General features: G+C 38.9%; 1 long non-coding RNA gene across 1 annotated transcript; it reads left to right on the top strand.

Moving 5' to 3' along the window:
- The first annotated feature begins 11,463 nt into the window (after nucleotides 1-11,463).
- Nucleotides 11,464-13,993, top strand: LOC124174143. The gene is made up of 2 exons (XR_006868880.1): nucleotides 11,464-11,830; nucleotides 13,836-13,993. It is a non-coding gene; the product is annotated as an uncharacterized LOC124174143 (long non-coding RNA).
- Nucleotides 13,994-27,357: the final 13,364 nt, after the last annotated feature.

The raw sequence follows: 27,357 nt of genomic DNA, 5'->3' as shown, positions 1-27,357 counted from the left end.
ACAAGTAATTTAATGCGAAGCGTTACGATTCTAAACCCGCTTAAATTGTAACCTAGCAAAATGTATGGAATATCTAGCAGCGGATAGGAGTTTTTAAATACTTTCAATCTCCATCCCGGTGATTCTAAAGATCAATATATGCCACTGAAAATATCCACCACGATAAAATTTGGTCTCTCCGAGGGCTACCCTCACTTAAAAGTTGCGGGGGTTTGTTAACACAAATGGAAATATCCTCAACTCCAGTGCTGGAATATGAGATACGTGATACCGGAAGTAGTTTGCAAAACAAGGTAGAAATCATTGTAGGAAAATGAAAAACCAATCCCGGCTAGCTCACGAAAATTAGTGGAAATATTATCAGAAAATATGAAGGGCTGGATAAATACCAAAAAGTGCGACACTGTGGAACACTATGGGAGCTCTGAAACGATAGTCTGAAGGAAGATGAGAAATATGATCATAGCAGCGGAAGTGGCACAAAGAGATGAAGAAATTGGGGAATGACTACGATAGGAAATGAATAATATCTTAAGTTTGAGGTGGGAATAAATTGACGGGGACAAATACCACGATGAATAAACTTTTACCTTAGTGTAAGTAAATTGTTTTTAAGGTAAATTTTATCTTTAACATGAAAAGGGCTCAAAAATAGAGGTAAATTTGATACTTACCTATTGGTAGGATGTTCGGCTCATAGGTACGGACCACGCGGAAGTTTGAGGACTATTACGGAACTGAACGAATGAATTAAGATGGCTGAACGAAGCTAGTTGAAACGCAACTTACTTCCGAATCCCATCACAGTTCTACGATATGTTAGTAAGAATGAGACAGCATTCAATGTAAGGGAAAGAGTATTTACACGGCGTGAAGCTCTGAGGGATACTTGGGCCCTTGAACTCTCCCAGGAGATTGAATTCGCCGAGGGAAAAAAATATCAGAGGATGGCTGAGACGAGTGGACAAGGTGCAGTGGGACTTGGATCCGTCATGCTCCTGCTCCTCGATTCAATTACTCCGTCAGGGAGAAACGCTCAGCTTCCGCTGATGCCCGGACAGGGCCGTATTTCGCCCCTTAATATCTACCTCCCCCTTTCCTCGCGTGTTCTGACCTCGCCTCCACAGGAGTAAGCACGTACCTATGCCCCAGGAAGGGACACCCTCCCCACCTACCATCGCCCGATTCCTACAGGCTGAATTCGAAAGAAAAATTTCTGTTCAATGTATTTCAGGCATGGAGAAATATCCTCCGGTTTTCCACTGGGTGAATTACTGGTAGACCAACGTTTTGATGGCTACCTCACCCAAGTACAAGCAACTCACCCGGTGAAAATTCCGGGAAGATTTCACCGCCGGGAAAGAACAAAATCATATTTTAGGTATGGCAGATATTTGGAGGAGGCGACGGACAGCTGAGGGCATTTGTGCCATGAAGGAAGGAATGGTGGAGAGAAATATCGGCGTCGGCATTAACCCACTCTTAACAAAAGGCGCCAAGGAGGCCGCGGCTTAACGTTCCATCCGACTCGGTGTGTTACGCGTGAAATATCCTCCACACAACATGGAAGCAGAGAACCGGCTGTCTCCGAAAATTCTCCACCACCGCTGTGATAATGTATCTCAGGTCACAAGGAAAAAGAACATTTGGGGGTATCGGGTTGTTGTGGTGATTAGAGTGATGGTTTCATACCCCGTGGGTCCGAGTTCAAACCCCGGTGGTGGTAGAGAATTTCTAGAGACTCCTCGATCCTTGCTCAAGTGTCGTGCGGAAGATATTTCAACAACACTCCGTCCGTCAGATGGGACGTTACGCCGCGTTCCCCTTGGCGCATTTCGTTCAGAGCAGGCTAATTCCGACGCCGGGTTTCTCTCAAGCCATCCTTCCCAACACCTATATCTACATAATTCCCTGAGAACCTATCTCTAGTGTGTTTAGCATGGGAAATCCTGCCCTTTCCTCATGGCAACAATAACTTTAGCTGTCGGTTACATTCTACAATTACCTTGCCATTCCGAGAACATCTGGGAACTTAAAGGTCTAGCTAGGAATTCAGAATATACCAATCTTATTATTGGAGTAGGTACTACTAATGAATATTGCTGTCTCCTCAGCCAAAAATCTTGATTCTACCAAGCCCAATTTCCCTTCCCAAACCTGAGAAAAGATTATCTAAGCACGACAGGGTCGTATTTCCAAAGGACCCTTCGGTCATAACTGCATAAAAATCCTTAATTGTAATACATATGTTTACCGTAGGAGTACGAAAAAACAGAGGGAAATCTTTATAAAATTAATATTCATGATGAACAAGTCTAAAGTCCGCTTTACAAGAGGCACCACGTCGCGCCACTCAAAGCACGTACGAATTTCAAAATGCACGGAGTGAAGCTGTAAACCGAATGAATTTAAACGCAAATGCATGGCTGCTAGGCGGCAAAAGAGTACGTTTGGAAAAATTTCTAGCCGCCCGAATGAGAAAAAGTTGCAGATTTGAGATATGTAATTTCGTGCCCTGCGTAAAAAGGAATAAGAAATTATGTATCGACACAAAAAATAAAATTCATGAAATTTAAAAAATTCCATAATCACGAAATAATTGTGCACCTTTCATTTCATCATGTATAATTCAATAAATGTAATTTATTTCCTTGAAAATGAATCATTGTGTTGAAACTATGGTCGGTTGCTGAAAGTTGGATTAAAAAGTGTGGAAATTACCACTTGTGTTCGTCATCATGGATAATTTATTATGTTTTCTCCACTTATTTCGTTTACTGTGCACACAGTTTTTTTCCTTAGTGGACCACTAAAGGTAGAATTATTTCAGCTTTCATAACTTTCAATTCCATTGCAATTTTTAAAAAAAAGATTTCATAGATTCTATTAGCAAGGCAAAATATATCAACTCATAGGTACTCCATCCGCGATGAAAATCACGCATGCGCGCAAAATGTTCGCATGGGAAAAAAATCAGCCCATAAGAGCTATCTTAGTATCGGAAGGGGGAGTTTTTAAGAAGGTTTATCCTCATATAAATGCATTTAGTGACTTGCTGAGGAATTTATCACCTCAAACATTTCAAAGATGACTCAAGTAGTAGTTTCCCGCATACGCATGTTCCACTTATTGAACAGTGCTTACTTTCGCTGAATCCTTTGTAATGATACGCTCACTGAAAAGTTATTGTTTTATGCGCTAATTGTTAATAATGTAAACTATAAGAAGATATCTCTGTGTTATTTCGCGCTCCTGCAGTAAAAATATGAATTATAATTGACGATTTGTCATTATAATTCATATTTATTGACGAATATGAATTATAATGACAAATTTAATATATAATTGACGAATTATAATTATGACCGAATAGTCCCTACTTTTTAAATGCGACCCCCTTATGCTTAAATAATTATCTATTCTTAGGGTAGCCTAGGGTAATAAGGCAGGGGGGGATTGAGGTGTATGGTTGAGGAGACTAAACTATTCCCTTGTAGTACTACAACTTTAAGAGTACTAGTGTATTCTGCGCACTATTAATTTTATAAATTACTAACAAGCCACCCGGCGTTACTTGGGGAGGATAGCACTCAGAGAAGTGGGAAACTTGAATTCATGGTCACATGGAAGGATTTTTGGGAAAAGTAACAAAACACATGTGATGATCGCATATCTGTGTACGAGCAAGCAATGGAATAAACGGTACCGCGCAGCTTATTCCCCTTTCCACAACATTGATCATAATGTAAGCGTACGTGCGTGGACCAAAAACGTGAACGTTAACCCATAGCACAACAATAAGGTTTTTACCAACAGGATTGATAGTTAAGAGTAGAATCCTTTGAGTTATGTTTTCCCTTTCAACCTATCGAGATGTATGCCTATCCGGCAGGATGTCCAACCAAAGAAGCTGTATGACGTGACCTAACAAATACTAATGAGAAAAATACCAAAAATACGCGTGGGATACAATCAGAGGTACCATTACGAGCTTTGATAACATAAGTTGCACCTACGTAATAACTTCAGCTGCAATCCGTGCAGCCGTATGGAAATGCATAGAAGACAAACAATCAGACAGCCTCTTTTATGTATGCGCTTGATAGTTTTAACTTGTAGGACAGGAAAGCACAAATAAATAAAACCCCCTTGCACTACTCATTCATACATTCAAGCGTAAAAGTCAGACTTCCTGCGCATAAGGTATCCACGACCGCGCCCCCCCCCCCCCCGAAATTCCCGCGCAAACCCCAACAGGAGAGATATTTGTACGTATATCCAACTCTCTCTCTCCCTAAGCCATCAGGTTCCTTCCTACGGTGGTCCCCCCTCCCATTCCTCCCGCCGCTGCAGGCTCCACTTTATTTCTCTTCTCCATCCCCCTCTCCAAGGCTCGCAGCATTGGCATCTCGGGAGAATTCCTCTTTGCATTATTCGTGAGGGGAGCGGTAAGAGAAGAGAAGAGAGCCGTAGAGGTGTCAAGGAAGGTTGGCAGGCGGGGTGGGGAGGGGAAGACGGGGGGAAGGAAACGGTGGTGGGAGGGAAGGTGGGCCATAATATGGCGAGAGGAGAGAGCAAGAAAGTCTTGTTGGTGGAGTTGACTTGCCCATGTCTGGCAGTGGAAGTAACAGCAAGTTAAGACGTGGACAACTGCACAGATACGTGCTCCACGGTAAAACGACGCGCAAAAATTGTCATTTTGGATAACGGGATAAATTTTCTCATTCACTTTACTCTATTTGCCAATAAGAATGGTCTCTTGATGCCATTCTTGGAAGATTTATTAGATATTCAATGTCTATGATAGTTGTCGTGCATTTCGTCAGCAATTTGTAATGGGAGAGACTTATGCATAGTAATGATATTAGAAAAATAAGGTATTTTTGGATATATTGCTCTAATTCTAATGTCTGCTTTGAATGGATGATAGAACTGCTTTCCTGTCAGTTAACTAACTACTGCATTATACTGAATAAGGTAAAAACATAAAGCGCAAACAAAGAAGATGATTGCAAGTGAAAAATAAGAGCTTATTTTATTTCTGGGATTTTACCCTGTTTTACCAACTTAGATTTTATTTACTTCTACGAAAGTGGAAGTAAAAAATAATTCTGAAGTAAAAGAAAATGCAATAAATCATATTCATATTTCGTGCCTCTTCCCAGCATGTTCCACCTGTTACATTATACCCTTACAAATAATTGTCCGTTTATTCAATGGCAGAATAATGAATTTCGTTTAAACCGAGCAAATAACATTTTCTGTTCATCAGAAGTAACAATCAGTATATGGTTTTACACATTAAGAGAATAAGAAAAAAAATAAAGCAAATTTATCGCAGACGTAACGTGCAGCTATGTGGCGTATGACCAATTTCAATGCCATCTTTCTGTGAATTTAATTCAATAGTGCATTGACACTGTTGTGCTTTATTATATGGGAAAATAGAAATGAATTATTGCAGTAATTATCTAGAATCAGATATTTTACAGAGGGGTGACAAGCAGCTGTCTGCTATCTGCCCGGGCGAATATAGAAATAACCTTGGTCGGGCCAGATATAAACCTCAGCTAATTCTTCCAGTGGAACGGCCGTTGGCGTGGGAGATGGGTATAAGAATGAGAACACTCATTCTAAGGCACAAACTCAACTACTAAGGTTTTGGTACTCATTACCTTCCTTCCTAGAGGGCCTTCACGCCCCCACCTACAAACTCCTCCGACCATGGGGCTTCGTGTGACTGATCCCCTGGCAAAGAGACTGGCCGCCCGCTACACTGCCTCCTACTTTGATAGCGCGGCGTCCTCACGACGTCTTGTGTTAGGAAAACCGGCCCTCGGCCGTCTCTACCCTCCTGAAGTTTATAAAAAGGTAAAATAAAAGATCTCCACCCCTCGATCAATTTCTTTCCTTGTAGCCAAGAAACGGATAGTATTGGAATAAGATTTTCCTCTCCACGATAAGGGACTTCAACAAATGCTAGGCGAAATTTGGTAAGAAATTTTCCTTTTTATGTGTAAACGGCTGGTGTTCTAAGACCCACCACGTGCCTATTGAGGTGGCGTAAGGTGTAGTATGCATACGTAGCTGTAAAAAACCTTTGTGGCTCCCTCGTCACCCGCCTGGAGTACCGCGAACTAGATTCAGTGGCTGTTTGAGCTGACAACACCTCCTACGCTGCCTGCGTAGGTGGGATGGAATAAAACAACCTTCAAATTGCATGGATTCAGTTCTTAGGCGTCGTCTACTGTAGCCTCACAGCTCGAACCACAACCACTCACTCCGACTTATCGCGGCCCGTTGGAGACGCCAGCGCCTTGGCCCTTATAGAGTGTGAATCGGTGAAATGGATCACTCCCATATTCGTTGAAACGCCAAAGGTACCCTCCAAATTCGCCGGTCTTACCTGTTTTACCCATACGCTGATGTTTCTGTCGAGTCCGTGATGGAAGTTGACGCGCACCACGGTATTTCTCGCCTCCTCTTGCCATGCGGGATATCCCCGCTGAGCAAGGCGCCCGAGGTTCGCCGCGAAGGATGCAATGTTTTCCCAGAGATTCCGTTTCCTCTGGCCAAAACGCCTCTTTTCCCTCTCACTTGCTTCCTTTGGATGAAAGCCCCAATGTCTCCAGAATCTTCGAGTAACTCTTTCACCTTTCCTCAGGAAGATCGCGGTAAGCGGCAAGAGCGTTGTGGGTGAGACATATTCTTAGGCAGAACGTTCTCTGCCCCTCGTGCCACTTACTTAATTCGGCTCTGTCTTGCTAACCCGACATAGAGACTGACCACCCTCTACACCTAGCATGTGTAAAATTCACTTATTCGACAGAGGGAGAATAATTCACCTTGATCTACACTCGAATCATATATTGCGATACTACAGACTTACATCAGGACGGCGACGAATCCACCACAAGTGTTTTTATCCAATCGAGGAGTTAGCAAATACTTTATAAAGTTAATTCTCCCCAGTAAATGGTGTTTATCTGAGAATCCTCGTTCGAACCAAGTAATATTTAAGAGATGAGATTACTACAAACCAGAAATTTTAGAAAAGCCTTAAAGATAAAGTACTACAAAACAAGTTTAATATAAACAATAGGCAGGAGATTGGAAACTCATGACTTTCACTTATTTCTGGAAGATGAAACACCATCCGAAATACTCCGGTCCACTCTCATCTCCGCCTTCCAAAATTTTATATATACTAACGCAGCATGAGAGAGACTAGAGAAGTTGAATAGTTTTTCAACTGATGTGTTTTAGCCCAAACATAACACTTTTACATAAGGACACCTCGTAAGAAAGTTTTATAAAATTCGACGCATAGTTTGAAGATTTCTCATTGCTCTTTGTTTTTTTTATAACATCTATTTTCGTGATAGCCTTCCCCATTCAATTGCTGAATCCAATTACTCGAAAATTATTTCCCCAAATGACGGTGACAACTACGCACGAAGGAATAACTCCGTGTTAGGACGGCCTCTTCACACATGAATTTCTCCAGCACAATATAAAATTTAGCATCAAGATCTCAAGACTTCTTTCCACAAATGACATGCAACTAGGTACGAAGGAATAACTGCGTGATACTTCGGCCTCTTCACACACACGGATTCCTCCGGCAAAATTTAAAATTTAGCATCAAGATCTCACACCGAATACGGACGCAGTCAGGGTGGGGAGGAGCCTCCTTGAAAGGGAGAAGGATCAAATCCGGTTCCAGAGGGAGGGAGAGGAAGAAATGGAAGGCAGGGAGGGGGGCGATGGGAGGGGAAGGAAAACAAGTGAGCGTAGATGTGTGAAGAGAGAGAGAAAGTGGAGGAGAGGGTGCCAAATGGAGTGAGAAGGGAAGACGGGAGTAACTGTCAAGGACGGCATTGGGAGTGGGGAAGAATTAGGGAGAGAGTGACACACGGGGAGGAAGACTGAGCGAACAGTGGTGGCCATTTTTATCCCTCGCGCCGAAGGTTCCACCGAGAAGGTGAGTCTGACACCCAAATACCACACTCGTGATGTACTCGAGTTCGTAGCTGGCTTTTAGATCGCCTGAGGTCGAACGTAGAATATAAAATTCAAGAGCATGCAAATGAGAAAGTACATGAAATTCAAGAAAAAATTAATGCAGAAATAAAATTCAATACAGTTTAAAATATTTTGCGTGTAAATTGTAGTGCTATTTATTTTATAGGGTGCGTCGGCGGTTAAAGGCATTTGAACCACTTACTGACTGGATAGGGTGCCCAAATTCGTAGCTGGCATTGAGATACCCTAAGTTCCATTTGCAAGCACGAAAATTCTCATTTTCGAGTATAAAAGCAAAAATTATTTCAACAAAAAGCATTCACGCACTCAATGAGGAAGCCAAAGCTACTAACTGGTTAGTATAGAAATAAAATGCAATACAGTTGAAAATAGGATCCACCACGTTGCGCCAGGGCCAAAAGTTTTTAGAAGGCTTTTATAAAGTACCACGCTCCTTTGGAAAATCGCATGTGGGTGAAACATTCCGAGGAATGGCCACGAAGATCTAGGAGCATGGAAGAGCAACGTAACAAAAGTAATTTAAACTGTCGGCCATTAAGGAACACGCATGGAGTGAGGCAGTTCATAGGATTGATTTTAAAAAGGCAAAAATATTGGTGAAGGAGAGCCAAGGTAGATTAGACAAGCCTTGGAAATCCATAAAATATATAACATTAACAGACACTATGGCTACCCCATCAGTAACCCGTGGAAGAGAGTGCTAGCCAATCAGCGCTCAGCGGAACGATGTAATGCGCCAAATAAGACGGCGAAATATCGAACTTCACACCTTCGACCTGAAGACGAGGATGACGAACTGAAGATGAGGATGTGGAAACAGCATGACTTTCGAAACTATCGTCACTCACTACAGACAAACACGACTGGAGAACCCGGATAACAGCACTCATCATGAACATCGGGATTGTCTCCTAGCACTTCAGTTACGTTTTCTCCAAACACCCGTGCGACCCAGTATCTCTCAGAAACCGTCTGTAGATGTTGTGTGCAAATAGAGAGGCAAAATCGTTTCAGAAAATTGCTTTTTATAAGTTCTGCAAGTACACATTTACAGGAATTCAACCGATACGCAAGGAGAAATAAACGTGGGCTGATTTATATCATCTGTCATACAATCTATAGCTTCCTGACTTATGGTACGACAATTACCTCGAAAATTCTTCTTTTCCACGGCGGTTAGCTACGAGGCACATTCATAAAGTATCGGAAAAAACCGGGTTTGGTTACCGGAAAAAAATATACTGATATAAAATAAATTTAATTGGTACTTTTAAGAAAACTACAAACCTACTTCAATTCTTTTAATAATCACCGTTCACTTATAAGAATTTTTTGTACCGCTGCACCAGATTCTTTAACCCCTCTGCATTGAAGCTCGCCATCTGAGAGTTGAACCAATTAGAATGAGCCACAGGTTCACACTGTTATCAAAACTACAAAAAAGTTCAAGATTTTCGTCGGGAACTCTTTGACCAGCCACCGTACAGTCCTTACCTTGCACTTAGCGACAACTTCCTCCTCCTGCACTTGAAGCAGTGGCTCTGGGTACAACATTTCGAAACCGAAGAGGAACTCAACGGAGTTGTCAATTGGTTCAACTCTCAGGCGGCGAGCTTCTTTGTAGATGGGGTTAAAGAACGTATAAAATCGTTTCAGCCTTAATTTTGTGGAATAATACTATATCCCTGATTAAAACAAAAATGGTAATTTCCACACTATTTTATCATTTAAAACGCAATGGGTTTTCATTTAAAGAGTGTTAAATATAACTTAGTCGCGTTTTTTTCCTAAAAGAAATACGTTGGTTCAAAAGCTGGCGCGTAAGTGATCACTACGTGGAAACACTGAAATAACAGTTATCACTAGGGTATGAAATTAGTTCGCTAGAGTACTCGTGTATGAAGAAGTTTTTGTACTGCGGCCGGGATATCAGGGATCATACGACAAGAGACAAGGACCTTGAAAAAGACACAAAGTGTCGAAACCATGGTCGGTTGTTAAGTGTTGAATGAAATAATGTGGAAATTTGTGTTTTAACCCTCATATGGATTTACAAAATTAGTTACGTCGTTGGATTTACGGCGCCGCAGCGGCGCCGCGTCATTTTTTGCTATTATCTTTCAAAGTTAGCCTGAATTTACGAATTTTCTGATTGATAATGGTAAATACATCTATTATCTTTATTTCTTACCGTGTTTTGCTGGATTTAAACCCTTATTGTTGAAGTTATAACAAAAAAACTTGAACGCTGCATTCTTTTCCATTTCTTGCTGTTATGCTCTTTCTTTCAGTTCCCTTTGTTTGTTATTTTCGAGTGAAAGTTTTTATTTCGTGTGTAATTGTTGTTCGAAATACTTTTCTGATATGCATAGCTCGACAAACTCCGCTTTTTAATGTTTATATTGTTTATAACTTTATGTATCTAAATACTAAAAATGATGACCGAATAAAATTCGTTTATGACTATATGACATAATTTTGCTTCACTACGTCCACCCATATGTTATATCTTCGCAGTGTATATAGAAGGATAAGTTATTAAACGTTAATAATAGAACAGCTGTAGGTTAAGTGAGAAGAGACGAGTGTTACTTTCGTGGTTTTTACAAGATTCTGGCGATCAAGACAAATCTTACGAATATTCTGGGAGCTTATGCCCTGAAATTAAAAAAAATCAAGGCTTATGGGTTTTGAAATATAAATAATATGGGATGATAAGCGACTTGTCAAAGAACCCAACGCTTCTTTGGAGTTGGAGCTAGAAGAGTTGGTACTCTTTTCCTACCACGGAACCCTATTCCCCCACTGGGGCGTGTAGCCCAAGGGAAAGGTTTCCTTAGATATGGACGGGTAAATGTTTTGCGTGGGAGTGCATCACATTAGGTTATACTCATGTTTTGGTGGGAAATCCAAAAAAATAAATTCCTAGAAGTATGTATTATTGGTGGTAGGGGAGAAGGAGCAGCTGCCTTTTTTCTTTCATCCAGCTCTGCGTGAGAAAGTGATGAAAGAATGCTCTGGGGTGACAAAAATACCCTCACTTTGGAAGGACTTCCCTTACATTTTCTTTCCGTTTCCTTTCTTAGCGTTTTACTGACCCAAACATTGAGACTGTCCATACCTTCCCACTAAGCTCCCTTATTCGTAATTCACCACCTTCTTCCCCCTCCCACAAAACTTGATTGAACTTCTCTCCACCCTAATGACCCACCCGAGGTGGACCTTCTTGGAATGAAGGGAGGGCCACCGCGGGGCGTTTTGACAAGGCTTTTGTTCCCCGTCCCTCATGCAGTGTTTGAAGGATGAAGAAAAAGCAGGCTTTTGTATCTAATTGCCTCCTTGCACTCCCAACCTTTTTCGCGATAAGGATTTTCTACTCCTACCTGTCCTAACGATCTGGGTATTCCCATGACCACCTAAATACTCAAGGCCTTCGCACTGAACTTTCTCTTTTCTCTGACGTCACAGGATTGCGGCTGGCGAAAAAACCGGAATCATAGGCACATAGGCGACAGAGCACATGTGAGTAGCGTCAGTTGCGATCCTTGTTGTTGTAGTGTGAGCAAGCGATTTGAGTTTTCAAGCCTTTATTGTGGTGAAGTTATCGATTTGCTGTGTTTAAAAAGTTTTCAGTATAGTAGGCAAGTGTTGTGTACATCAATATAGTTGTAGTTACGACGGGAGAGAGATAGTGAGTGTTTTCCAGTTTCCCAAGGAAGGACTGAGAAGGAGGTGGATGAATGCAATCCCAAGGAAGGATTATCAACCTTCAAAGCACTCAAGAGTAAGTATTTATTTATTTTTCCCTATTAAAATTAAGCATAGTAAAGTGAATATTTTCTAATAATTGAATTAAATATTTTATACTAGAGGAGTTAAACGTGAGGTAATTGCTGCCATATCGATACATGCATTCTCTTCTCATAAACTTTTTGGGGTTAAATTCTTTCTTGGCTTGATCTTATATTGTTACATGTGCACCGAATAAAGTAATAATATCAACTATGTAGCATCAGGGATTGTACGAATAGAAAGCAGTGAAACGTTTGAGTTAGGAAATGGTCATCTGTTGGTCTCAATTAATTATTGCAGCTTCCTGGACTTATCCTTCGTGAACTCAAAGATTAATTTTTACATTGATCGTCAAAACGATAGTCACATATTGGCCATGCACTCATTGCATTTGTTGCTAACTGTTCTATTTGCAAGAGAAGGATTTTAAAAGTGGTGAATTTTAATAAATTTTAGTCGTTCAAAATCATGGATTAGAATCATTACTATACGCCGAGAAATATTTCCAGCATCATAAAAGTACCGTTGTGATTAAGGTAAGGTTATTTATTTGATCGCATTGATAGGTGTTAATGTATTTTAAATTTATTAACCGATATTTTCCAGAAAAATAGCTGCGAAAGCAATCCGTGAAGTAAGCTGCTACTCTATAAGGCGGGTGTATAGGTTATTTGTTTGCTTTTTATTTAGTCTTCGCTTCTTTTTTTCTTCATCATATGGATCCTCAAATGTGAATCATCTAACCTTGTCATACACTTCTTTATTTCAATGGCTTGGAATTATTCGCTCTCTCTCTCCCTCTATCAGAATCTACTGTTTCAGCTATGTTTACGTCAATTTCTTGTATCTCAAAAGTAAAAAAAAGGTTCGGAAATACTATTCATATTAAATTATCATCAAAATTATATAAAATTTCCTTATTCTTGTCCCGTATTCGTAATCCCGTTCATTAGCAAGTGGTTGGCTTTGCGCTATTTACTGATAAAGTTATATTATGTATTAAAGGGTATTTAATCTGTTCTAACCACATTCCATTATCATCTCGATCCTGCGTATGATGACTGGTGCTCATTCATTACTAAATGCTACCCTGAAGAATTGTCAATAGTAATTAAATATGTCATCAAAATACATATCGTGATCAATTTGCTACTATTTTTTAAATTTTAAATTTGTGGCTTCACATTTTTTTCTTCGCTATCGTGATCCTCAAATGACATCTTGCCATCCATTTTCTTATTTCTATTAGAAATCCAATTCCTCTCATTCACAGATTTTCAGGTTTTAGGATCCCAAAGCATTTATCCTTTCACATTACTTAAAATCGTCATTTTTCCTTTGTCCAATTAATGTCTCTCGAATTTGGATGTATGCCCCACATCCACATACTCTTGCATCTTTCACATCTGGCTTCATTTCTGTTTTCTCACATCCGATTTCATTTATTGGGTTTTCTTATCTTTGCCTATATTGGGACTTGTGCTCGTAAAATATGCGCAACCAAGCATATCATCAGAATTTTTTTCATTCCAACCTCCATTTTATCAGCAATTTTCTTCCCTCACCAATTAATGTTTTATTTCATTCATTAGTGTGAGTCCTTCGGTGATTGCTCGCCATAGGGTTGCATTGAGCGGCGAATGGTATCAAAATTCCATTTTCTCAAAACTGTCGTTTCCAATGACTTAATTGATGTATGCTCTTTGTTCTCCCTATTTTTAAGAAGCTGCATAAATAGTCAAAAATGAGAAAGAGGGTGCTTTTACTTTTTTGGTAGTCATGATGACTGTCTATTGTGACCCCTAGTAACTAGGATGGATACTTGCCGGTCCAATAAGTTAGTAATTTGTTCAGAATATTTACCTTATTTTATGACAGCATCACGAATCTTTCAATTTATTTCTCTGATATCCATTGCTCAGCCAGAAAGCTTAGAAATTTGTTATTCTTACAGTGCTCATAAGTGTCAAAAACTAACAAGATAATCTTTTTTCCAGGGTTGCCATTAAGATGAAATCCTTTGGGAGGCACGACAGGAACTTAACTCATTCGATAAAGTGTTAACTTTGGCAGACAAAACTGATCACATAAACTACTGTTCAAAGATTTGTAAGCTTCTTGATGACATTAAAATAAATGCTAAAAACAATAAAAACATTTAATGACTTTTTTCTATCCAACTGCAATTACTTCATAAGAAGAAAGAGGCACTGAGATACAACTTAGGTGCTGTTAAATCTGATCAATGATTGTTTTCACCCTGATAGATATCAGGCAATTTCCCAAACCCTTCTCGAGTGCTTGTGAATGGGCTGAGTTTAGGGGTATTCACTCTGAATATTTCACAGACAAGCAAGTGACATTTGGTTTCTTGGTGTCCTCTCTGCTGGTGGTGAGAAATGGAGGTAAATGTTTCACACATTTTTAAATGATTTGGGTAGCAAATGGTCTAGTGTTGTCTGGCTCTGTGGGATGTTAAATCTGATTAATGATTGGTTTCACTCTGATAGATATTCCTAACCCCTTCCAGAGTGCGTCTGAATGTAATGAGTTTAGGGGTTCTTATTCTGAAAATTTCACAAGCCTGTGACAGTTGTGTTCTGTGTATCCTTTACGTAGAACCTGTTCAATAATTCGTTCGATACTGAACAATGTGATTAAACGAGGTATTTTTTGACCCATTTTAAAATCATTAGCGCAGGAAGTAGTCTATATATTATCTCTTTTGGTTTCGTTAAACAGACCTCATTGATTTTCTCCGTCGCGATTCTTCCGTACCCTTAATCAACAGATTTTCATCCGTTTTCGAGGTTGGGAAAATTTAAAATGATATTTTCATATCCATAAAAAATCTTACGGTTTCTTAGTGCTAGCCTTGATACCGGGATTAATGCTTTATTTTCCCTTTTCTAATGTTTTTCGTTAACGGTATGGTCATGGATATTAACTTCATAAACAATATCTAGAACATCATTCTTCTCGTAATTTGGCAAGAATTCCGCTATCGTCTTCATTCGTAAGTTTCGTTTTGGTGAATGACTGTAGCGCTAATAGTGCAGTTGAAGTACTTAAATCACTTCTTTAGTATCTAGTTTAGAGCCGTCAGGTACAGAAATATAGTCTTCCAATACATTAATAATGATCATTGACAATTATTCAGCGTATTGATAATTATTTTGAGGCGAATATGATATTGGAGGATAACTCAAACAAATAATCCAATAGATAAGTGAAGGCATTGTACCGTGCATTTGCCAAAAGATTCATTCCGTGTTTATTCTTGAAGCGTTTCGCAATGTTTTCCACCGGCGCCTACCCTCCCAGTCCTCTGGTACGGGATCAGGGTTCCGTGGTCGTTCTCCGGCCGTCCGTCAGCCCCAAAGCTGTGACGTCACAACTCAGTGCGGAGGCCTTGAGTATCTAGGTGGTCATGGTATTCCCCGATCCTTGGCAGTCGAAACACTACCACCCCTTCACCCCAAAACAACCTCCTGGCATTCCTTCTCCTTTCTCCTTCTCACTCACCCCTTTACGTTAGTAACACCCCCAGTGCAAAAAACATCTGTGCATTTCAGTGCACAAAGAAACGAGAAATATGTTCACAAATTTTCACCTCACGGTAAATTGTCTTTTCACCTATTCATAATGAAACGATTTTTACCATGTAAAGTCTAAACTCATGGCAGGAAAGATAAATTATTTTCTATCACACAATTAGTTGGGTAGTTATTTTGATTTCACCCCTATGGTAAACTGTCACGTCATCAGTAACTACATAAACGCCAGAAATTTTGTATAGACTATCGTAGCCGCAAAGGGTTTTTTTCGAGTGAAAGGTACAAGACATATAACAATAACTGTGCGATGTGTTCTTCACAGTAGTCGGTGAAATTTCTGAATCTCCTGGCAAGTTACAGTTACTCATTCAGCGAGAAATTTTCACACAACGGTGAGAAATTATTATTCTACGAATTCGGATAATGCATTGTGTTAAATTTTTCTTAGAATTGCTGCTTGGAGGAATTCTAAACAGAGTCACTCTAGGATTTACCCTAAGGTGACTATCACCACGTACAGGTACGTGGACGCGGAGCGGAGAAGGTGCCCAAGCAAAACTAAGTCAGAGGTCCATGAAAAAACAATTTTGACTAGCCATGAGTTTTTATGAATAATTCTTGTAAAAAGATGAAGTTTGTCAGTGAACATCATAACGAGGCAAATATTTTGATTCTTAGCTAAAATAGAAAGCAAAATTGGTATGGTAATATTATCCTTTTGTTTAACAATTTCATTTTGTTTATAATGTTTAGAAATATAAATAATATGATTACAAATATATTATAGCATTTCATACGAAACATAAATGCTTTGACATTAACATTGAGAGTGCAGTCAACGACGTAGCGACGAGGAAATACTGAGCGCCGCAGCGGCGCCGAAAATCCAACGACGTAACTTTTTCCATTAGAGGCCAATAAAATGTAACCTATCAACACTATGCTAACAAAATTTCATATGTAGACGAAGAAAGCAGAAACAATAGACTACTGAAAATTGCAAAATGATTCATTGGAAGGGAACATTTTTACACCACTTTTAAAACCTCGAGCGCCGCTAAGGCGCAGCAAATCCATATGAGGGTTAATCATGGTGTTAAAGAAGCTGGTGCAGCGGTACGGAAAACGCTTGGAAGTGAACGGCAATTACAAAGAGAAGTGAAGTAAGTTTGTTGTTAACGAAAAGAGCCAATAAAATTTGTTTCACATGAGTAAATTTTTTCCTGTGACCAAACGGCCCTTACTGTGTGAATATGCCTCGCATTTGCAGTAATGGCCCTCTCTATATCTTCCTCAACCGAAATGTGACAGATGTCTAGTCTGAAATTATTTTTATGGTAGGATTTATTCATAAATTCATCTCCAGAATGAAATTTTCAAAACTCCGTTTCACTTTCTTCTAGCATATTATAATTTATTATACTAACAATTGCTTATTTTACAATTTTTAACTTTAATTAAAAATCATTAGTATACTTCACATTATTTCCTCCTGCTATAGTTTTCTTTGTCAGTGCACAATCCCAGGTTCCTATGTCCTTCAATTTCAAGGCATTTACCACATATAATAAGTTAAATTTCAATAAAATGAAAACAAATTCCAGTTATCGGCATACGTCAGTGATAACTCGAAGTGCTTGTGAACGAGATATTTGCCATGTGACAATGTGTTGGATAAATTCTTCTCGTCTTTCAGAAAAATTTCACTGCATGTTTATAAGTGAATGTTTATCATCATCATCATAAGTCAACAATCCTATGAAAGTCTTGACGGAGCTATCCATTCCGCTCACCTATCCGCTAGCCTTTTCATAATTACATATTTCTAATATTTTGCATCATTTATTACCTGTCCTATGTAACCCAATTGGGTCCGTCCTTGCCCTTCTTCCCAAAGCCCTGTCCTTCAACCACTGTTTTTTATGATTTTTTTATAAATTTTCAACGCATAAATTGCCTGACGTTCGTGTCAGATCATTTTTTAAGATATATTTCATAAAATTATAGTTCTCATCCAAAGTCTTATACTTTCTAAAGCTGATCTTGTTCACATTTTTATTAAAGGTACCGGTTACGATAGTTTTATATGAACCATTTTACTAATCACCCCGAGCTGCTCCCCTTCCGAAATCTAACTCCTTTCTTTAACTTCTTTCAACAGTATCCTCTTTCTTTGCTTTCCTCGTAAACCCAACATCCTTCAGCATGGTTTTCAGCATTCTGTCTTATTCCCTCAGTACGGCTCCCAGCCATATTCTCCGTCCCCAAGTTAACCTCTCTTGAAATCACCAAATATCCGCCATTGATACTTGCAAGCAACCGCATAAGATATGCTAGATGAGCCTCCACCCAGGCACGCACCGCTGCATTTTTACGCATCGCAGCATGTAGCGCATAGCTGCTAAGACTTTGTCCTAGCCACGTTCGCATCGAGGGTAAGGTGCGCCTAAGCTTAGCCACCACCTACTTTCAGATATTATTCGCGGGTTGTATACTTTCAGGATAGAACGGGTTTGGATATTTTTATTTTCTACCGGGAAATCTACTTTTAAAATCTCTCGGCCTTCGATATTCTCATTCCACAAGTGAGAAGGAATTTATGTTCATGAGTTGACTACCTTTCCACCGGCATTATTATCCCCCGTATATTTACCATATTATTAATTTAATGATGTTATCGGGTAATGCACTTACATCCTTACACATACCTATGTTGCGACTGAAAGAAGCTAATTTTTAATGTCCTGAGGCTATTCCATTGCTCAAATATCCAGATTTTTTTTCGAAAATTCCAGAATATCACAGATTTGGTATCTAGGAAATGATTTTGAAATACATGATCACTTCAAAATGAAATTTCGAGGCGGCGCAATCAATGCTATCTTTCGGAGAACCCTTTTGGGCTGAATAGCCTTGAGGAACAAATCTACTTTATACCCTCTGCCTTGAGATTTTTGATTCGCAAGAGCTTTGAGCAAGTAAAAGTGCGCCCGTAGGTATGAGCGTTGAGTTGTTGGAGTTGGTGAGGGAGCAAAATAATGGCTTTCGGGCGTGTGCCGATACAGCCCTCCATTCTCGTTCCGCGGCCCAACTCCCCTTCTTCCTTCTCCAACTCAAACCAATTCTCGTCTTCGCTCGGAACACTAATGCCGTCCAACGACAGAAATCATTGAACCTCTATACTTTACCCTCTTTTTACCCTCCTGTTCTGCTTCTTTTACCATTCCTCCCCGCTACATACAACTTCCTTCTTCCTCTTTATTGATTCCCTTCAAGATACCGATATTTCAGGCTTCTTTCTTTTCTTTCAAGTGAAACTGCAATAGCTTTAGTATTTTCCAATAGACAAGTTTCACTTACCATTACTTCTGAACAAACTGCTAATAATAGGTCTAGGTTTAAATGAACTTTTCCAAGACCTCCCAAAAGGGTTTTCGAATCATAGGAACGAATAAAAATGAGCGAAAATTACGTCACAATCATTAGGTTACTGATAAGAAAGGTATTAAACTTCGCCGTTTGCAGGCCGAGTAATCTAAGGAAATAAAGATCCTGAAATCTTGGTCAATAACGTGAAAATAAATCGAGGAAAAAAAATTGGAAGATCTGGTTGGCATAAAAGTAGAAGCTTTCAATTACACGTTGCCACAATATAATTGCAGTAGTTCGGTACTCGTTCGTTCCATTTTGGCCAAAAAAAATAGGCAGCGAATTCAGAATATCGAAATAATTCCTAAGTAGTGACGGATGAGTATCTTATCTGAGGCAATTCGTTAAAAGTGTCTGGTTGAAGATTTCAGTCGGCCTTTATGAGATTCAAGAATACTTAAATAAGCCATTTACGCGGCTTTATACGTTTGGAAAGGGAACGATTCAATCGACGCTTGCTCATGTTTCGCACTATCTTCTGGTCATAGCCATTATGATCCCTAGTATAATCATACTAAGAATACTATTCTCTGTAGTTGAAGGTCTCAAAGATAATATTTACGTCAATCAATGACTCAGCATAGTTAGAAATATATCATCTTCCTCGCATCCACCAGCGGTTCCACGCGCGACCATTCCTTATAACGTATTTCTCTCTTTAATTCTATTTTCTCCAATCGACACCGCCATCACATTTGTAGAGATAATATTTCCATTTTCACTTGTTACTGTTTAATCTCTTTATTTGGGTTAATCAAATCTAAAATTTTAAGTAATTCGGCTATCGTATTTCCCTTTGTTTCACCTGAAAGAAGGAATTTACTGCTTTCTATACTAAGTAATATATTATGCATTATAGGAGAATCCATATAAAAGCATGCATGGAGTGCTTTGACCGACACTTTTGTATTTCGTACCGTCTGCATCCACTCTTCCGGGATGACCATCGGTGGGACACAAATAGCACTGAATATAGTATCTGCATTGGACATAAGATTCATAAGTGTTGCGTATGATAAAAATTGTTCTTTTCAATGTCGATAAATACTTACTCTCATGCACAATTTCTCACTGCGACACGATACGTTTATCCTGTTATACGCTATTATTTTTGCCTCTTCCACTTCCCTATGTGCAGCTTTTTCCTCTTCCCTCCTTTCCTCGATATTCACGTCCCTCCTCTGTATCCACTCCAATCCACTTTTCTCCTTCCTTCCTTCCTTTTCCCATGGTCTCCAAGGAGTTCATTCTTGCATTTCTTATTCCCTCTCCGTTTGCCCTTTTCCTTCCCCATTCACGTGACATTGGTTCTGATACCTAAAAATTTTAAGGCCTGCCTTGTCTCTTGTCGTACGATCCTTGATACCCCGGCCGCAGTACAAAAACTTCATCAGACACGAGTACTCTAGCAAACTAATTTCATACCCTAGCGATAACTGTTATTTCAGTGTTTCCGCGTAGTGATCAATTACGCGCCAGCTTTTGAAGCAACGTATTTCTTTGAAGAAAAAAGCACAACTAAGCTATATTTAACACTCTTTAAATGAAAACCCATTGCGTTGTAAATGATGAGGTCAAAGATTTTTATGAATTAAATTTTCTCGTCAATCTTTAAGTTTATTCACGACAGCATTATATTTCTGCCGGCATTCAGCATCCAACGGAGTGATTTCCAAACAAAATCACGAATATGACACGCACTATAAATTACAAATAATTGCGTTTAATACTCCTACGAATATCCAAACCCACTTATATAAATGTACTTATGCTACTTTACCAAGCAATTCCTCGCCCATGCTTTTTATTTCCGTAAAAAGGAATGTCAAAACGCATAGCTATTACTGGTCTAATAATGGCGTTTAATGAATCTTGAAATTTTAAACTGTGAAATAATGCAGCAAAACTTTTATTTCGTAAAACGATAATTTTATATTAATTATAGTCACAGAAGGGAAGTTTATTGTCAACAGTTTTATCTCATAGAGACAAAAATGATAATTTTCCTTGGCAGCTATTTTTCACGTAAAAGAAAACAGAACATTTACACCTTGTATTCCCCATGTCTTGATTAAAGATGATTACAGTTTCTGTTCCGAATCAAGCATATCTTAACAAAGCACAGAATTTCCCAATTACGGGTATATAATGCCGAAGCATTTCCTCTCCAGATACAACCATAATCTCCGTCACAATGAACTGATGATCTCATCAAAATCTACTTATTTAAATAACACACATATCCAGCCTATACCAAAACCTTTCCTTTCAAAATCAACCTTTAATTACAATTTTTCATTCTAAATTTATGCACATCCATAGGTATGTTAAAGCAGAAGTGACTTCATTAAAGCATTAACTATTATGTCATAGTTTTCTCTTAGATCAACCATTGGGTGGAATGCCATTATTCTGGCAGTTGGAGCACCTCTTCACGTGAATCACAGTGATTGGGTTCAATGGAGGGCAGAGCGTACGCTGGCCTTTACCTGAAGAGCACCCTTAAACAGGTAATTGGATAAATTGGATATTGGATTTGCGTCACGTAGTGCACGGGGTGTATCGAGGTAACTAGCTCATAGCCGGCCCAAGTGCATCCCTTGCGTCGGATTTCTCTTCGCGAGAGAACAGATAACGTGACTTACTTGATTGTGCCGCGGGATTGCAATGAACGACAAAGGAGGTACAGCTCCCTCGATGAATGTTCCCTCGCGTTTATGCACTACCTGCGACTGGCAGAAACACGCCCTCCGTTTTCAATTGCAAAAAAATATTGAAGAATCTGTTTTCACTTCACGGCGATTTAAAGCTTCCACAGACGATGGATGCTATCCAACTCAGTTTCACAAGGTACAAATAACTGTATTAGTAGATTTATATACTAATTGCGCGATTCACTTTTAAAATTTAATGGTAAAGCTACGAGATATGAGAAAACATAGACTTGGTCTGCCATATCAGGCAACGGTCTTTCATCCCAAATCAATAAGAAATAGTTACGGATATATTTCCAAAAGCATTGAGGAGAACAAAATAAAACTTCTAAAATTTAGGTGAAGAATTCTTTCTTAAACACTATCTTGTTTGCATCATGTATCTTGTAAGACATTAATAAAATTGTATACTTGAGCATAGGTATCTAGCTTTAGTTTCTTCTTTTTTCTTTGATGAAAATCATTTCTAACCGAGTTTGTTGACTTGATAGAAAAACAAATACTACCCCTGTATAATGCATACATGTATAAAGTCAAATGACTGCGGCTTTCTTAGGCATATCCTGCGCCGCTCCCCCTACCGTTGACTTAAGAACATAATAATTGTTTCTAATAATCATACCACGGAAGTTATTTAAGGTAAACATCGGTTTTCGAACGGGTGAGTTGTTTTTATAACCTATCTCTAGCAAGCTTCTGAAAAAAAACATCTGACTAGCTTTGTTTTTCTATATTAAACATTTGTGCTAATTTTTTCTCAGAATTTTAGTGTAATATGATTACCATTACTCCAAATAATTCAGAATAAATTTTACATTTATATTACCCTAAACTCAACTACAGCGCTGTTTTCGACAACTATTTGTCTTAAATTCAGTCAATTCACTAAACCATGATGCGCCGTTATTAGGTATTCCGTTTTTGAGATCCGTATTACACTATTATTTAGGGGCATGAAGTAAATCACGTTTTCAGAACTCACATCTTAGGATCTCTGATGATGCTTCCGTTGCAGTCAACCGTTTATATTTGAAGCACTATTAATCATTTTCTGTTCCACTGGCTTCAGCGGTTCAAGCAACCGCAATACACCAATTTATGAACAAATTAGGCCTCACTTCCCTCACACGAGCACGGTAAATCATCTCCTGCGATTACAGTTTGCCAATACTACGAGCGCGGAGCGGGTAAAGAACGCCGAGGCTGCTTTCAGAACGCTTTCCTGCTCGCGATGATAATCGCGTGCCCTTCTTCACGCCGCGCTCCCGACAAAGGATTAAGACAACCGCCACCGCCGACAGCGCCACAGAGAGAGAGAGCGAGCGACGGCGGAGAGCGGAGTTAACCCAACGTCCATTAATTCTCTGGATTCGAACCCGATGACTAAGGAGTTTGCACTCAATTTTACAGCGTAATAGTGCATAAATTAGCCCGAACCAATATCCTGCGCCGTTTCCCCACCAAACTCCCACCGTACTGTGCCAGAAATTTGAATATGAATCGTCTCCAGGGCCGGCGTCTTGCCCAAGTTCTCTCCTCCACCCCCATCTGCAGAGAGAGAGAGAGGTGGACGAGAGGAAACGGGAGGCTGTCGCGAGGGTAAGGAGAAATTCTCCGCAGAGAAGAATATTCGCTCCCGGGATGAGCCCGTGAGAATGCCGCCGCCGCCGCCTATGATTGGGAAGTGGCGGGAGGAGAGCGGGGGATGGCCGGGAGAGAGAGGGAGCGATGGGCGCGGAGGGAGTATGGCATGGGCTGAGGGAGAGTAGCAGCGGTTGAGAGCTCTGTGTGTGCTCTGAGAGAGGGGGAGAGAGGAGGCCCAGTGAGTGCGTGCAGAATTGAGGGGAGGGGGCGGGACGAATTTGCATCGGAAGCCCATTAATCAAACGGCCATCTCTGATGGATTGCAAAGCGGGAATGGTATCGGATTCTCCGGCCGACGACCGACCGTTCGCTTCCCTCTTCCACTCCTCACTGCATCACCCACGATCCCCGTCTCCTTTCCCTCTGCTTATCCCTCGCGATCGGACGCAGGAAATGACGCTCTTAAAGATTTTTCGCCGCGACCACGAATTTTTAAGAATACACTCAAGTTAGACTTATCCAATGCATAGCTAAAAAAATCTTCTTTCAATAATCATTTTCTTGTCAATCAAGTGTTTCCCGAGGGACTACTATATTACAAAATATTGTATTTATATTATTATATAATTTCATACAGATAAAATAAATGAAAATAATATGTACAAATATGTGTTCGTGTATATACACATACCATAGTGTAAAATATACTTGTATATAACATCTTCCTGCCCTAAGGTGGGCACACAAAAATACAACTAGAGACTAAGTACTTTTTATCGCATTTTTCAATGTCATATTTTTTATGGAATTTGAAATACCGAACAAAGTGAAACGAACGGAAAACGAGCGAAGCAAAGCATATACTATATTTTTTTTTTTCAACTTTTCCAGGAGATTTCTGAAAATAGGTACCAATTTCATTATTTATACCGTACAATTATGAACTAAGTTCGTTAAATTTCTATTACAATAATATTATCCCACAAAATAAGCAATTTTTAGAGCCTCCCGAGTAACCCATTGCACAAAAATTACGGACTAATTTATAATGGCCTCAATGCCAAACTTTATAGGGAAATGGAACGAAAACATGAATCATATTCCGATTTCCGATTCATTTTTATTATAGCTTTTAGTTTGTGGCATTATTCAAAAAATGTTTTACAGTACTACGCATAATCCAATTTTTTTAGCCCACGAATCTTCCGGCGCGATTGCCTCCATTTCTCCAGTATTTTCTTCACGCGCAGAACTTCTGAAATGGTCTAATTTTGGAATTGGAGTAGAAATTCTACTAATTTCACTCTTCATTCAAAATCCTCAGACATGCTGAAACTTATAATTTTACACTGACATATTTAATAATGGCTCTATAAAAAATTACACTAATTAAAACTTCTAACATCTGATTTGCTTTCTTTAACAAGTCATACCACTTCAGTATTCATAATTCACATCACTCACTTTTACGATATGATTGGCGTCGAACCTATTATTTAGATATATTATGAATCAAAAACATAGGTGATGAAAGGTCAAGGCAAATTTCTGCTTATTCCTAAGTGCAATAATGAATTAAAAAATGGATACCAATATTAACAGACAATGGGTACTACAAACTCATAAGGAGTACAACAAATACGTGTACATATTTCACGTTATGGTTTCTTAAATTTTTAGCATACGATGATTAATGATATAGTTTCAATTGAAAGCATAAAAAATATTTACGTCTTTGTTATAATTCCCCAGTAAATTTGTGAATTTAACAATTATCTTCATCAGTTTGCCATTCAATACTCCTCAAATTATAAACTTAAACTTTCAGGCATGAAATTACGTTCATAAGGAGAAGGTTGAAAAAAATTGACGCATAATCATCAATAATACAGTACAAATTCTCAGAAATTATCTGCTTATTATTTATCGTTGATGAAATTTGTTCATAATTTCCTTTTTCTCCTTAAATATCAATAATTTTATGATTCAGCCCATCATAATAACTCCTTGGTATCCTTGTAATAGCCAGGGTGAAAACAATGGATTGTGGGTCATCAGCAAACAATAATGTGATCTAAACATTTATGTTTCGTGGATCAGAAAAAAATGGAATTCATAGTGCTCATCTGATGTCGATTTCTCGAATGAAACAGCAAACACATCGTATCTTCACAGAAGCGGTCACAAAGGGAGTGGCATTTTGATACTTATTAAAAAATTTACGCATACTTCCAAAAATAAGATACTAGAGGAAGGGCTTACTTTCAAGCCATCTCTAGCACATAAATGCACGAAAAAAATATGTGTTATCATAATAAATGACAGGGGACAGCCCATTAAAAAAGGGGACACAATTAATTGGAATAGGAATTACACACCTAATTCAATTGTATATTTAATTTTGAAAGCCCTATTCCAAACGGTTTATTAGAATTAAATTCTTTAAATGGCACTGATATCCAGAAAATATAATGTATAGAGTAACATTTCTATGGAAATATGCTTATTCCACTAATTTCGTTTTATAAAAAGGATTCTTGTTGTCAATTGATAAAACTTAGTTTATATGTCCTGCAAACACATAACCATTTCAATTGCCCAAGAGCACATTTTTAAGACACAGATCTCTCCTTTTTCCGCCGAAAGCCATTTCGCTGTCTGGACCATCACTTCTGCGATACGGCTGCGATTATTTTGACTTTCAAATCGGGCCGGACTCAATAACTCGTCACGAATTCTCATACAGTTGTATTTTTCTTCTTCCTAAAAACGCCTCAAATTTCGTTGAATGCCACTTTTAGAACAAATTTGGCCTAATGAAGAGGAGGACTCAATTTATCTTCATGCCTCCACACATAACGACGAGGTTTTATCCATCCATCTATCCCTTCACAATCTACTCTTCTCCTCCTATCGCGTTCGACCTCCCATCGTGGCCAGCTGACCCTTCCCTCCCTTACCCCGACAACCCTTTTCATCCTCGACATCATATCCTTTAACCCCGCATCTCATCCGTCTTCCTTATCCTCCCTCGCTATTTTCACGCATCCTCTCAATCCCTTAACCACAAGCCTTTCTTACGTCATCCTCGACGCCAAAAACTACTTGGAGCTTTTCGGTGTGAATATTCCGTCTCGAAAGGATTTATTTAAAGATCCACTCTGGTGAGCATGGCCAAATGCATTGATAATATTCTGAGAAAGCATTGAAACACCATGAAAGTAGAACAAAATGTATTCGATTATTGCTAGAAGATAACTTTTTTCATCATGGGATGATCTTAAGAAGTATTGGATTAATCATCTGAGCATTGATTGGTTATGCTATCCGTCAGCGGAGCTAGTAAATGACTCTCGGAGAGTTGAATGTTTTCATTCGTCATTAAGGATGCTCATATTTGCAAGTGCCTTATTAGCCCGCAGCAGCATGCTCTAAAATAGATAGTATTATGTGATTACCTAATACAAAATATTGCCAATAGTTTTGAAAGAAATATAAAAGTGGTCCTCTTCGTTGTCTTAAGTAATGTTGTACACTCCGGTCAATCGATTGGTTTAAAATTAAAAAAGGGCCAATTTTATTATTTAAACCTGGTATGTGCCGATACAAAATGCACGAAAAGCACTCTCTCTAACGTTTATCATTAAAAGCTCCAATGCCTGTCCTGGAATAAGATAAGTCAAACATGAAAAAAATTATATAAAAGGGATAATTTTGTTTTTTAGTGAAGGATAAGCTACAATTCGCCTTACGTAAAGTAGAACGCTAAAGATAATTCTAAACCTGGTATTTACCTTAGTTGCACGAAAGGAACATTTTTTAATGTTTATCATAATTCACTCAAGTGCCTATCCTGGATTGGAATTAGTTAACGAATGGAAAAAATCACATCAAAGTGAAGCTTTGTTTTAAAATGAAAAATTAGTTACAATAAGCCTTAATTCTTCGAATTCAAGCCATTTTTGCTATGCTTATTTTCAGAATTTAGAGCACCTGACTAACCCCATTTAAAGTTCAACATGTGAAACACAATTTCAACTCTTTTTTCCGGTAACAATATATGAGCATTGAATTAAAAAATTAATTTAGAGCTAAGATAAGTTTCTTTTTCAATTCCTCAGTTGCAATATACTCGTGGGAACGCTCACATGTCACGCAAATTATGCCATATCCTATGGCATTTGTAAACTTGCATTTACTACTCAAAATAAAATGTATTAGTATTATTTTAAATA

This window comes from Ischnura elegans, chromosome 2, assembly GCF_921293095.1.
Source record: "Ischnura elegans chromosome 2, ioIscEleg1.1, whole genome shotgun sequence".
In the NCBI taxonomy this organism is placed as follows: Eukaryota; Metazoa; Arthropoda; class Insecta; order Odonata; family Coenagrionidae; genus Ischnura; species Ischnura elegans.
The sequence above is the reverse complement of the archived record's forward strand: the minus strand, read 5'-3'. Positions and strand labels throughout refer to the sequence as shown.